General features: G+C 31.9%; 1 protein-coding gene across 3 annotated transcripts in view; it reads left to right on the top strand.

Annotated features, from left to right (window-relative positions):
* Window positions 1-15,821, top strand: part of LOC129957479 (dystroglycan 1-like) — a 179,111-nt gene that overhangs the window by 146,124 nt on the left and 17,166 nt on the right. The window lies entirely within an intron of this gene.

Genomic DNA, 15,821 nt, shown 5'->3' with positions numbered 1-15,821 from the left:
ATGCTTTCAGATTTTTGGCGTAGTATCTATCAATGAAAACCAATAACTCAAACTGTTTCAGCTAGAAGTATGAAATTTAGTATATGATTTTTGCATCAGTTTCGTAGGTTTTTGTGAAATATTGAATGAAACAGGAAATTTGGTTGTTCCGATACAAATTAATACGACAACTGCAAACCATAAATAGCTAAATGGATAAAATTCAACTCATAAACATCAAAATTTATATCAAACCAAAACTCTTCAGGGGTTCATGGTTGGTTCTGTCTGTTAGCATTTTCGTGTAACGCGGTAACTCAAAAACACTGCATCTTGCATAAATAAAATTTCGAACAATTTTTTTCCTTCTTAATCAAATTCGTGTCTGGCTTCTAATCGGTATAACAACTGAAATGCATTACTACCCTGACGATAAAATTGCCAGCATTTGACCAAGAATTATTTGCCTGCGGTTTCTTTATATATTGTGTATGAACTTCCAAGGATGCCATTCCATCCTTAACCTACTAGGGTCTAGTCTAGGTTCCATTACATTCCCCGGGTTGATCGATGTTTTTACAGGGATAAAAATACATCATTGACGCTTCCACCCGACAACTAGCGCGGCTCGCCTTTCTTCTTGAGAGCGCTAGCGAAACTAAGTCATTAACCCTGGTGTCATTACACACAGATAGGCTTCGCTCGCTCACATCATCGCTATGCACTCTCTAGTTCCCCTATCTGTTTCTCTCTTCTTTTTCTTTTTCTTTATAGCTTTTCCCGATGACTAACGTTACATTTAGTTGTTCGTGGGAGGAGCAGAAATTCGTTGCCATCCTGAGAGAGTCGATTCCAGAAGTTGTACAATGATTAAATAAAGAACATGGCTCGTTCCGAACTAATGAAAGATTAGCTTTTAATTAATTAAACAAAGTTTGGATTTGTTTTAATGGGTGTTTATCGGCACAAATTAGTGGGTTTGTTAGCTTGTTTTTATCGTTTATGGGAGAACTGGGTTTCCATGGCAACAAAGTAGTTGCGCAATCTGTGGATTTAGTCGAGCAGTGCGAAAACCATGTCATTTATTTGAATTCGTTTTAGTGATTAAAATTAAACCAGCGAGAAATTTCGTTTTTATTTTCGAACTTTTTGCTATTTATTAAACTTTAAAGTATTAATTATTGTAGTCGCACTCTTTAATTTCTTGACTAATAAGTTTATCGATTCCATACTCTGGCAAAACATCATGTAGATTTAATATCAAATATGTTTATATAAATATCCAAATTTCTTAATTCCCTTCTTTTTATAATGCTTATTCGATGAATCGCATTTGAAAAAAAAATATGTAGGAAAGATTTCATTTATTAGTGCAGCGGTTACATAACTATACTACTTTCTCTTTTGATACAATAGATGGCGTTACCTTACCTTGGCGTACCAACATCAAGGTACATTTCCCATGATCCTTTTTGGGGCTCATTATTAGATTGTATTCTAAATGAGTTTAGTGTGTTTTCATGTTCGTTTTGGCTTGTAAAATGTGGAACTTAGAAAATAATTAAATAACTATTAATGAAAATCATCTGTTATTTTCATTTACCTCAATGAAGATTAAAAAGTCCACAGTAGTAATTATTAGCAAATTATTTCATTGTAAATTTGTTATTAAATTAAGCGCTTATCCAAAAGATAAAGAATTTTAAGATGAATAAAGTCGTTTTTTCCCAGTAATATTGTTGAAAAAAGCTGAGGCTGATTGTTTTCTTTCTATTGTGTTATCAGCATAACAAATTAATTTCATTAATTTGGATTTTATTCGGAATTATACTTGAGTTTTCATCTAATTGCTTATATTTACAAACCAAACATTAAATTTTCTTTATTTTGAGTAATGAAAATAAAATTTCTTAACTGTCAATTTTTACAGTATAAAATATTTTTCATTAAAAAATATATAAAGTGGCGTAGGTAAAGGCAAGTGATTCGTAGATAAGTCTTTTTTTATCATCCACCCCCATATTATATTTTTAGTTTAAAAGGGAAATAAATATTTGCCATTTTCTCTTTGCGATATCCTCTGACTAATAGCGTAGCAATGAATTGGTCCAAGGGCAGAGATAGCCTAGTTGCTAATCTTTGGGCACGATGAAAACAATATTTTTGAGTTTGTTATACGTTTTGAAATGATACTAAGATTAGTAAGACCAAGCAAGAACGAAAAATAACTAAGTACTATTATCCCATTGCAATGCTGGATTTAATTATTTTACTGTCCAAGGCAGCTCACATTAATAGGACTCTACCTCTCTCTCAATAAGATAGCCAATTTTGTTTCATATTTCATCATATTTTAACATGTTAATGATTTATTTCATGTTAATATTTCTATTTTATTATTTCTTTTATTTCTATTTTATTTACTTCTTGAGTTTGTATTTATTTTTGTCTCTATTATGACTCCAGACTGTTCAGCATCCACGTTTGTATACTATATTATTAAAGCAGATGCTTGGTTTTGTAACATTTCTAATAATTGGTAAACGTAATATAGCATATAGGAACTTTACCAATTATACTTGGTAAAGTGTAATATCCTAAGATTTTATCATTCATAGAATTTATAGTTTTTGTGAGTACCGGGATAGCCATGGAGGGCTTTGGATTCGTGTCCTCTTGGGTTGAGAGTTCGAACCCCGCCGGCCGAAGACTCTCCGTGTGTGTGGTGACTGGCACACGTATAAATCTGTCGTGATCACAAAGTCCTCCATGTCGAGAGTAATACTACTGGGGGTACTGGACTGGATCAGGGGTGATCGTTCTCTGATTCAGGTCTAAATTACCATCTGTGGATGAGTGAATGAAATGCATGAATGAAGTCCGCTCCGTAAAAAAAGGGGTGTGACGTGTGTTTAGCTAAGTCGTACTCTTGGCTCTAGATGGCGCTACTGAAAAACAAGAGACGCACTCTTGGCTTAAAATCACTGACTTCTAAAGTCAGTGGGCTTGTCTATGACAAGTGCCATTAGAAACAACGACATTAGTTTTTGTTTGTAAATTGTTTACTTGGTTACTAGGAAAATAAAGTTTTTTGATCAATTTGCTTGCGATTCTCATTCAAACTAGTGGTCGTAGGTAGCTAAGCTGCCTAGTTGGAAATCCGCACTGTCTGGGCGTGTGTTACCTTCCCTACTCTACTGCACCCGAGACTGGAACTTCAAGTCTAATATACTTTTGCTTTCTGTTCCTTACCTTACTGATTTGCTTAGTAAATCAAATTGAAATCAACCAGTGTTAAGATTGGTTCATTTCAAATAACTTTTCTAATTAAGTCAGTAGCATAAAGAATCGATATTGGTAGATTTGTTTTTCTAATCAAATCTACCAATTGGTAGTTTGAAATAATTTACTAATCAAATCAGCAGCGTAGTGAATCCGGATTGGTTGATTTCAAATATCCATTTTAATCAAGTCAATAGCGTAGTGAATCATGATTGGCTGATTCCAAGTATATTTAGTAAACGAGTCAGTAGCGTAGTGAATCGAGGTTGGTTGACTTCAAATAGATGTTCTAATCAAGTCAGTAGCGTAGTAAATCGATATTGGTTGATTTCAAGTAAATTTACAAATCATTTCAGCATCGTAACTGAATCGATATTGGTTGATTTCAGGCAGTTTTAGTAATCAATCTATAGTTTCCTGAATCAAGGTTGGTTGATTTTAACTAGATTTACTAATCAAGTCATACCTAGTGAATCATGATTGATTGATTACACCTAGATTTACTAATCAAATTAGTAGCGTAGTGAATCATAATTAGTTGATTTCAAGTATACTTACTAATCAAGTCAGTAACATAATGAATGGCAAACATTAAGAATGTCAATATCATCTCTATTGTGAAAATGAAAGCAAAAAATAAAACCGAAAAGGAAACTTTCTTTTGGAACTTATTAGCAGAATTTTATTTATGCTCCGACTTTGACAAAATAAATGGTGTGTGTAACGTCCCATACCATGATCTGAACTCCCCATAATCATTATGGCCTCAGTGTTATATGACCCTTGCAACGGATCCTGCCGAACTTTGAAATCCGAATAAGCAACCATAAGTTCTCATCTCTCGCTTTAAGAGGTTAAAAGAGTATAATAAAAAATAAGAGGGGAAAAAAAGCGCCGCCTCTCGGAGATTAAGTGCATTTTATTCATCGAAACTTTCACTTCAGATGGGAGGGTGAGATGTGCTCAGGTTACGAGTGCCACTGACCTAGAGACCAACGACTCCCAACAGAAGTGGCGTGTGTCCTTGGGGTTAGTTTTTGTGCCCCACTTGCTTTTCAGAAAGCCTTGGCGGAATTCCGGAGGCATGATTACGATGGCATTGAGGGAATATTTGAATGAATGGCTTTCCTCATAAAATGTTGATGCGCTGTCAGAAGTTGCAAGTATGTGTAGGGGGTGGGGTGTTTCTGACCCCTCAGCATGAATATTACACCAGGGGTGGTGTTGGGTGACGCATGAGTGTACATGAAATCCGGCATCTGGCAAGCCTGGGCTGTTAGAATGGGTTGTGGAATTAACAAGGAGCTACTATGTTGTACAGTTGACAGTATTTATACTAACTGCAATTGGAGTATTTATTAGACCAAAATCGAATGATTCGGTGATTTTAAACTTTTATATTATTATTATTTTTTTTTTTCTTTTAGAATAAAAATTTCCCCTATTATCATGTGTTATACCCCTATTGTATGCGTTCGCTAAAAGCAAACATTTTGATGAGTTGCAAAAATAGATAGGCAATTTATTAAACAAGAATTGGATACAGAGATTTTGGAAGCTTATACTTCTATTTTATACATAACCAATTTTTAAGTACATTAAAAAAAGGATGGCAAAATGAAAATAACGAAACGATTACCATCTCTTTGCTGTTCATAAGAATTTCTTTAAATTAAGGCTATATAAAATTGAATGCCTGATCATATGATTTACAAATGCGAATACTATAACATTCTTATCATTAAATATCACAATGAAAACAAACGCTATAGCATTAATTTAATTTTGCATCGCATTGGTAACGAATGCATAACATTTGTTTTCATTTCTTTCAGAATGCTATAGGATTCACATTCGTGAATTAGGTAGCAAAACAAACCTATTTTATTCTTTATACTTGGGAAAGAAAATTCTAATAATAGAATTAGTTAACTCATTGTCTATTTTCTGACTATCAGACTGAAGCGCCATCTGTTTTCGTTTCCTGTCTAAGTCACATAAAACTTTAACCGTTAGATTTATGTATGACGAAATCATGCTCTTGAACCAGTTCCAAGTTCGATTTGTTATCATTTAGAAACAATTCCAGTTTGAAGAAGAACATTCCGAACATCATTCTTCATTAACTGAAAGAGAATAATGTGTCTTCTAGAACTTTAATGCCCTTGTCAGATAAAAATACAATTTTCTGTATAAGTAATGTAGTCAAATTAGAAAATAATTTAGTTTTTTTTTTGATGCCCGTGATCGATGAAATGTCGTCTCGGAATGCCATGTACAGTAAATTTTGTTTATATTTTTCAATTCAAGATCAGATCTAATCTACTTCGGTTGTAAATATTGCTTGCTTTTACTTCATTATTTAAACTGTAAATAATTTACTTTCCCAAGTTATTAAGTAGTTAATTAAAGAATAAATACATTGCATTTTTTTATTGTACGGTTATTGGAATAAATGTCATTATAATTTATTGCTTTTGTAGTTTATATATTATTGTTTAATAATTTCTCGACCAGAAAATGAATTTTAAAAAATTTAGACTCGAAACTAATGATAATCTTCATATATTTTGTATACAACTTTAAAAAAATACAGTGTTTGAGAAAATATAGCATATTGTTTAAAGAAGGGGGGGGGGGAACATCAGAAACTAATGTTTAATAAATCAATTAGTCAAATGAATGCAAACAGCAGTGCTTTTACGGATCTTTTAAATAAAAGATAGTTGACATTCTTCAGTTTGCAACACTTTTTTTCAAGCTGGTCTTTGTTAATCTTCATTTAATACATTGCATTAAATTTTATAATTATTTGTATATTTATTTTATAATTTATTCAATGAAAAAAATTCAAAAACTATGGTATTAATTACTTGTAAATAAGAAATACTATAGTCAGTGCTAACGACGAACCGCATCGGTCGTTATATATTTTTCCACGCGACTTGGAACTATGTTTATTTTTAAGAATACTTCACAATTTATTTTTAAATTCAAAATTTAATCATGTCTGTTACAGGTTTTTACAATTAAATTTTGTAAAATATGTCAAATACTTTTAAAAATGCATTTATTCGTAATCCGAACTTTTAAATTGGATACGAGCCGCCTCTCGATTATTAATCTATGGAAAAAGTCATCATTTTCAACATAGACAAGGCTTCATACGCACTAAATAAAAGTTAGTCTTCACTTACTTCAATTTTGTACATTTTTGTACAAAAATGAAGAAAGTTGAACATTATTACAATTTTGTACAAAATTTTGTAATTTGAAACATGTACAAAATATATTTTCCATGAGAGTTCGACTGGTATCTTAAAAGATCAACTATTTTTCGTGAATGATTCATTGAATTAAAATAATAATAGATGTAATCAGATGCAAGGCTTTTCAGGTATATCTATTTTTTAAAAGTTAGCCTTCGCTTACTTCAGTTTTGTACATTTTTGTACAACTTTGTAATTTGAAACATGTACAAAATTAATTTTACGAAATATATTTTCCATGAGAGTTCGATTAGTCAAAAGATCAACTATTTTTCGTGAATGATTCATTGAATTAAAATAATAATAGTGGATGTAATCAGATGTAAGGCTTTTCAGGTATATCTATTTTTAAAAAGTTAGCCTTCGCTTACTTCAATTTTGTACGTTTTTGTACAACTTTGTAATTTAAAACATGTACAAAATTAATTTTACGAAATATGTTTTCCATGAGATTTCGATTAGTAATTAACTCTTTAAGCTTAGTATCTTAAAAGATTAAATTTTTTTTCTTGAAAAATTCATTGAATTAAAATAACAATAGTGAAAATAATCAAATATAAAGTTTTCAAATATATCTGTTAAGAAAAAGAATTGTAAATGAGAGATAAACATAAAAAAAAAAAAAAAAAACATCGAGATTTAATTTGTGTCTTAAAAGAAAAGAAAAATATTATTTAAGTCTTTAAAATCTGAATCGCAATAAATATTTTAGAAAGGATTTAAATAAAGTTCTGTAATATTCTATCATTTAAGAATATTATCTTATCAGTAAGGATTTTGCTCATAAATGGTTTGTTCAATTAATCAATTTATCAGTTCTTAATCTCGTTCAGCTACTGTTTGGCCGACAAGATCACCGGATTTAACTCTTTTTAGACATTTTACTTGGGTATTCATTAAATCTATTGTGTTTAAACAAAAAAAAAATTGAAATTACGGAGATAGCATATCATTCAAATTATTAGTCTAATAATCCTGTTATTCTACGATATACTTGAAAATAACTGAATTACCGTTTAGATATTTATCGTGCTACAAATGGTGCATACATTGAAATATATCGAATTAAAATTTGGTCAGATATTCTTTGTATTTAAATAATTTCTTTAACATTCTAATGGCTAGTTCGGTATTAATAACACATAATTTTTGGATACTTTTAGCTCGGACACCATGAACACCGTCTCATCGTTAAAACATTATTCATGATGCAAATAGATGCCACCCTGTAATCATTATTTAATCATTACGAATGAAGTAATCCAACTTTTTTATATTAGTTTATAATCCTTAAAAAAATTCTAATGCTACTACTTTTATTATGTTAAAATATTTTGAAAGAAACGTCGATAACATTAAGCTTATCGTCTAACTCGCAGAATAAGAAATTTTATCTGATATTTTTTTGAAAAGACTTTTTTTCTCCTAGAATTCTTTTCATATAATGTGCATGTGCAAAGGTTGATTTGAATTCGACATCTACTATTCAGGCTTGAGCTTTTTGATGTGAAAGTATTATGTGTTTTGAAAATTTTATTCACTCTTCTGAATTGTATCTGTTGCTAAGACTGCCCGAGCTTCATGTTTTTTCATCTTTTGGTTGAGTATTCAGTTCAGATTTATTCAGCGTAAATGCACACCACTTTCAGCAAAATTGCTTTTCCGTCGGCAACTTTTTAAAGAGAGAACGAAATGTTCGAAGCCAGATAGCAAGAATGGCCGGCTTGGCATTTCCGATTTGATTTGCCTTTCAGATCCGTTCTGGAAATTTCTCATTTGGAAAAAAGTCGTTTGCGAATCGCTTTTGCGTAAAAGAGCCACGGAATCTTATTTGAAAAGAGTCCTGGGCTCTATTCTTCGGGATTGTGTAACTTAGAAGGAATTGAGGACGCTGACTGAAAAGAAGAGATAGATTTTCGGGTTTTCTAAAATTCGAGATTACTTTCTTTCCCTCTTTTTATTGATTTACTCTTTAAGCTTAGATTGCAGCGTATTCCCCTGTCTTCCTTTTTTTCCACGAACTTCATTACTGACTTTACTCCTGCTTAAATGCAAAGAAATTGTTTAATCAGAATGCCATTTTAATATTCGAATCGTTTACTTTTCATATCGTTTGGAAGTACGGATGAAATGGAAGATTTAAATAAAGTTCTGTTAGAAAGTCAGCTTATCTGTGTTAACGCTGAGTTAAAAGATCAGGACTGATTAAAGTTTCGTCTAAGTTTGCAAATTCCAGCATTTCGGTAAAATTGGCATAAATGACAGGACTGTTTATTGAAGTTAATTTATTTTGAAAAAAATAAAAAAATATCCTAACTATATAAGTTACTCAATGTTTCAACTCAGTGTTCACCCCAAATGGTGTTGGTATCTGACGCTATGTTTATAATTTACCAATACATGAGCACAACCTATGTAACACTGACATGCGCTATTATGTTGGTCTTTGTATTGTGATGTCATTTAAATATACTTAATTGAATTGTATTTTATCGAATCCATTAGCAGCGCAATAATTGATAAACAAGATCTTAGATTTTTAGGTTATTTTTAGTTTCTCACATACGTAGTATGGAAGAAAAATAGTAATTGTCGTAAAAACAGTAATTCGCAAAACACAATTTTGAAAAATATTCGTCCATCTGTCTATCTGTGACAAAGATAACTCAAAACGCCTTGTGTTAGAAAGATGAAATTTGGTATTTAGTCTTTACATCAAATTTATAAATTTCTATCAAATTTTGAGCAAAATCCGTTCAGAGGAAGTCTGTTCGAATATAAGTTAACACGATAACTATAAAACGAAGAGGGCTAGATTGATAAAATTTGGTATACATATTTAACGTCCATAGTGTAGATACCTGTCACGATTTGAGCCAAATCCAATTTAGGGTTGTCCGTCTATTTTTGAATCTGATCTGTACTTTCAGTAACATGTAAAAGCAGTAACTCAAAAACGTAATGACTTAAATATATCAAATTTGGTATGAAATTTTGACTACAAATGTAGTTTTATGTCAAATTTTTGATTAATCGGTTTGGAAAAATGTGTCTGAAGCAAAAATTGGATTTCCTGATCTTTTAACGCATGCCAGGGATTGATTACCAAAAAAAATCGCCAAGAATCACACAACCGATTCAGTAAAAATGCTAAATTCACGCCATAGGCTAATATTTCGCATCTATTGTATACGAATTCATGCAAAGCATTTTCTGGAATAATTTTATTTGAGAGTATGCGAGAAAGTTTAGAGGAGACCATTCCTGCTGGTTTAGAATGAATGATATTCGATATGACAATTATCTCATATCGCATCAGTTTCAGAAATGTTGCTTAAGAATTGTCCACTTTTTAAAAATATTTCTTAGCTTTTATTGCTTGTATGTAACAAAAAAGAAACCACTAACCATACTTTTTAATGGCCTGTTTCGAAGAAGGAAATAAATTATAACAGCACTCCAGACAACCTTGACATTCTCAGCGGTTCGCAGGTGGTTTATGTCCTGCTTAATTTAACTCTGCTTTCAAAATAATCTAGTGGAACTTCGGCGGTCGTAATTAACTCGTCAACAAAATGCGAGTCTTTGTTTTCTTAATGAGGTAAATGAGAATGTAAACCATTTTTGATGAAACTTCGCCCTCTTGTTTTTAATTTTGAGGGTTTTTTTTTAATTTAATTATTTTTGTAAGTTGTATCCTGTTTCCGCAGATCAGGATTTAATAATCTCTCATCTTCTACGCTCTAAAAATAATTTTCTAATCACTGCGGAACTCCGGCTTCACATGAATTTCTAAATTGCGCTGGCTATTACTTTTCCACAGTGATCCAAACGTGGGATCGGCAAATTCCTTTTTAAAACTATATAAGTTCAAAGTATTTTCCCCACACTTTTTTTTCTTTGTTGACATCTTTTGGGATTTTCTGCGTTGTGCTCATCATAGTGTCGACAAAGTTTAATTTTTGTCTATTATCAATATCTTTAATCTTTAAAATCAAATATGTATCTGTATCCATTTTCAATTCTTTTTTAACAAAAATTTGCGATTTATGTGTGTATATATCAGAAAATAAATTAGACGTTGAACTTTTTCTTTCTTTTTGTATAAGAATTATTTAGAAAATTTTAACTTTTTAAATTCTAAATAGCTATTTTTTAATATATTGAAATCATTATTTGTATTGATTCGAGCAGGCATTCAGTATTTAGAAAAAAGATAATAATTTATATATTTTTTAAGTAATTGGTAACCCTCTCCCCCCCCAAAAAAAATCATCCCTTTAACTTCAACCACTGGTTCAATTCCGCCAATTTTTAGTTCTTATGAAGACCAATAAACCCTAGGTTATGAGCTTTCCAGAGGATCAATAATCACCTGTTTTTCACCGATCTCCAGTATATCGCCTCTAGTCGCAGTATATTGCAAATTATAGAGCAGAGATCTCAGCCTCAATAACAGAATTGATTTCGCAAATTGCAAACATAGCTAACCAATCAGAATATTCAATACTTATTGTGCAATGTAATTTTATATACCATATTTTGTTGTGATAATAGTAATATGTAGCTTACCGAAATTACATGGTATACCAAATCAATAATATTAATTAGGTAGATGAACGGTTGGTCTTCTAAGACCCGTCTAGTCATCATAAAGAATATTTGAATTGTATTCAGTCGAATCATTACAAGGACAATAAAAAGTTGATGTCCAATTCAGATAGTTAATCGACATGATTAGGTTAGTATTATTAATATAATTTGCGACTGGTTAGCAAATTAAATTGAAAAATAAACGCTGTTATAAAGCTCAATAAGAGCATTCAAATCATATGTAATTACATGTTATTTTATAATAGAAAGAATCCGTTTTATGTTTATGGGCATACTAAACGGGTCCATTTGGTTGGTTTATTTTTTTTAACCATATCATGATAAATCTCTGCTTTTATATCAAAATATTGTATATCAAAAACTAATCATAACGAAGCATGCGAAATCTAGATGCAATAGCTGGACTTAGTTGTTAGCATGTGACTTCTGTGACATAACACAATAATCTCATATTACGAAGTTCCTGAAACAACAACAGTTTGTGAGTACATATACCAGACTTAAACGTTTTGCATCAATAAAACAATTTTCTAAATTCAAACGCGACATCTATCATCCCTTTCCTTACGTTTTAGAGTATTATCCAAAAATTTGTCTTTATTTTTTCTTAATGCTACACGTTAAAACAAAAACCAAAACTTTTTTCCACTTCTAAAATAAATCTGTTTGAATCAGAGCATGAAATGAAGTGTCTGTGTGTGTGTGTGTGTGCCCTTGGCACGTTCTTCGGTATTACTTCAGGGATCAGGTCGTAAATTTCTGGCACTGGACCAAACGACAATTCGCGCCCTGCTGGAGAAGAGCCAGGACCTCCCCCCTTTCCTTCGAATTTACAAGCGGTACTTCTCAAGTTTTGTTTGCACAGAATAACAGTTATAGGAATTATATGTACTGTAACAAAGATTTGAACCATTGCATTTACGAACCTTTCTGTTAAAAGCTTCGAGCGAGTGGGGTGGGGTGGGGGGATGGTGAGGAAAACTTGCTTTTTTTTATTTTATGACGTAAAAATGAACAAAGTTTGGAAGTTTTTCAGTATATAATTCGACGTCGTTTGTTATTGTTATGTTTTATTTTTTAGTTGTAACTTTCAGTGCTGTGATTTATTCATTTTTCTTTAAAAAGTTAGAAAAGTACAAACAACTTCTAATTTATGGATTTTTTTTTTAATTTCCTTAACGAACAATTAACATAAAAAGCTGCTAGAATTAGAATAATTTTACATTTTTAATATTGTCCTCCAGTAAATTTCATAAGCGTTAACTAAATATATTGGCCTATGAAAATGAAGTAATTTTAATCAAATGAAAATTAAGACCATCTCTCAGATAATTATATTAACAAATGTTCAGATGGTGTTCAAATAGAGTAACAGTTAGATTAACAAATGCTGAAGTCAAGAGCAATGTTCTTGATTATATAAATTTACTACATATAAAATAATTATATCAAATTAGAACCAATAAGATTAGCTTTCATAGATTTACGAAATTTGCAATGAAAAACAATATATATTCACTAAATTCGGCTGAAACATATACTAGTTAGTATCCAGGCTTCCCATGGTCCTTGAAAAATCCTTGGATTTTATTTTTCTTTACTGAAAAGAATCTTGGAAAAGTGCTTGATTTTTAGATATGTCCTTGAAAAGTCCTTGAGGAATAGAAAAAATACGCTTATATTACTTTTTTTTTGCTGGGGGACTAATTTGGGATTTGCTTTTGACTTGTGAGTGCGAATGTGTAAAATGAGCGCCTTATAGTATTTGCGTTTAATCAGTTTTCTAGTGGTAGCCATCCAGTAACTAATAAGGTACCACTTGCATTGCGATCGAAAATTACTTTGAACTATAAATATTGGGTTATTAACTGCAAGATAAACATAACAGGTGACTTGGGTGCCCTCCAGTAAAACATCTGTAAGAAATATTAAACAAGAAAGTAATGCTATGTGTCAGCGTTAATTTAAAAATATTTAAGTTTATCGTTTGATTTTTTTTCTGAAATGTGAATGATTTTTTAAGAGATCCTTGAAAAGTCCTTGATTCCCCCCCCCCCCTTCTTTTAAGATTGGATTTTCTGACATCAGTTTTGAATTTTTTAAAAAATGGATGCCATTGAAGTTTAAATATAAGATACGTATTACTTTACTTCATTAAAAGAAAATTTTAAATAAAATAATGGCTTTTAACATGATTCTAATGTTTATAAGCTGGTATAATCTATATATAGCATCATACATGATAAAAAAAAATCGCTCAAAAGCTGGCTGTAACTACACTTGAACTACCAAATTTCGCATATATATTTCTTTCATGAGTGGTAAATGTCCATTAGAGAGAATTTTTCAGTTTTTATTAGATTTTTCATTCGAAAAATCAAGATTCCTGAACATATTATCGTACAAAAACCATATTAACCCTTTAAAGGGCCATTTTTTTCTAGTCATATTATGTTAAAATATTTTTAGGCTTGAAATTAGAATAAGAAAAGGGATTCATTTAGCTTATTAAATAAATTTAATTTGATTAATTAATTCATTTGTTTAATTAATAATTAAGTAAGAAATCAAGACACATTGTTTTGTCTGAGATAAAGAACTGAAGCCTCTAAGTTTCTGACTTACTAAAAAAAATGTGTCAGAACTTATGCCAGTTTACATAAATTCATACAAATATTGATAAATTTGATGGGAAACATACTTCCCACGGCCCTAGAAAGGGTTAAACCATTCAGAACTATATCGTACGGAAACCAAAATCCATATGGTTGAAATTATGGCTCATATTATCATACCATATTCATTCCATATTCCAAAAATCATATTCATTTATACTAATTTTTAAAATACGCATAAAAATTTTTAAATGTTTATTTATTTTCTGGACTGGGTGAAGTGAAAAAAAATATATATATGAAATTTCACTTAAATGGTAGACTTGAATATTAATATACTTTATATAAGAAAAAATAAAAAGAAATTTTCTTGATCATTGTTTTTTAATATTGCCGTTGCCGCCTCCGGTATTAATGTCTTATGGGATTGTTGCAGACGATAAGCGAGTCGCATGTCTTTATCCTTATGTCATGGCTGCCATCTGGCGGTTGCAGGCCTTCCTTATTGCCGTGAGAAGTAATCAAGACACTGAATCCACCCACGCAGGAATGATCTCACTCCAGCCCAGCAATTAAAATTTCGGTGGGTGTCACAGAAATCCTACGCTGCCCTATCCGGGGGAGAGGAGGGGGGGGGGGGGAGACAACTGCATCATTTTAGGCACTGAGCTGGAGATGATTGCTATTCGATTTCAGTTGTGAGAAGAGGGGAAAAAAAATGAAATTAATAAGCTCGTTATTTTGGTGGCCTGGTGTGAATACCATTTGGAATGACGGAGATTTTTTTGCAGGTGGTTTTGTTGCCATCTGTCATCGGATTAAAAAAATAAAACAAATAAATCATAAATGAAAATCTTTTTTCGTGCTTTTTTTATTGTATTGCTTGATTTGTTTATGCGAATGATAATGAATAAGATAACGATTAACAGCACGTATTTGAGTTAAGCGCTTTTTTTTTTTTTTTTTGCCTGAGAGATCATAGCGGGTTAACAATTTCAGTAATTAATTATCTTTTGAAAAGATTTATTAACGTGAAAAGAATGATTTTTTATTTTGTTTCTATTTTTACTTTTCTCACGTACGAAGTAAAGAGGAAGTATTGTAATTGTCAAAATGATTTTCAGCGTTTTATACTTCTCTGAATCCGATAAAAGGTATTTTTGACATGCCCGATTTTGAATATGATAACTCAAAAGCACTTTGAGCTATACGGATGAAATTTTATATATGAAATTGCAACTAAATTTGTAGATTTTTTTTTTAATTTTGAACGCAATCCATTCATATGAAGTTGTCTGTTCGAGTATAAGTGAACTTGATTGTTGCAAAACTCAAAGAGCTTGGTAGATAAAATTTGGTATACAGGTTTAAAATCCAAAATATAGATACTTATCAAATTCGTTGTTTGTCTGTCGATCTGTACTTTCGCATGAATGTATACGCAATGACTTATATTAATGAAATTCATTATTATATTGTAACTAGAACTGTACTGCTGTTTTGTACCAAATTTTGGTGACAACTGGCCGGCAAAAAGACGCAAAAATGCATATTATCGCGATGAATCATGTAAAAAGGCTTAATTCAAGCTAAAAGACTCTTTCGTTACTATTGTTCACCAATGCCCTGCAAGGAATTTGTGATCTTATTCAAGATCGTGGAAGAAGGGGGATAAGACCTTTATTGAACAATGCGAGCAAGTTGCGGGGAAACCACTCGGTTGTTTTTTATTGGGGGGGGGGGGAGGCTAAGTCAACCCTCTAACTCTCCGACCCGCCACGAAGGCACACGGATTTAAACCATAAAACTGAATGACCGGACCACCGCAACAGCAACATTGGCGGGAACTGTGGTTGAGTCCTAAGGGCCGTCACCGGCCACGGTACAACCCTCCCCGAAGGAAGTACGTCCCGTCATCGATGGGAGGAGTCAGATCCCCCACCTGTTAGTGTACCCTCCAGGGTGGCGAGATCCAACCACCATGCCGGAAGCATCTCATCCTCATTTCGAGGTGCCCCCGGGGGGGTTGGGGGGTAATCCTAATACAAGATTCTGCTTGTAA

Source organism: Argiope bruennichi, chromosome 1, assembly GCF_947563725.1.
Source record: "Argiope bruennichi chromosome 1, qqArgBrue1.1, whole genome shotgun sequence".
Lineage (NCBI taxonomy): Eukaryota > Metazoa > Arthropoda > Arachnida > Araneae > Araneidae > Argiope > Argiope bruennichi.
The sequence above is the reverse complement of the archived record's forward strand: the minus strand, read 5'-3'. Positions and strand labels throughout refer to the sequence as shown.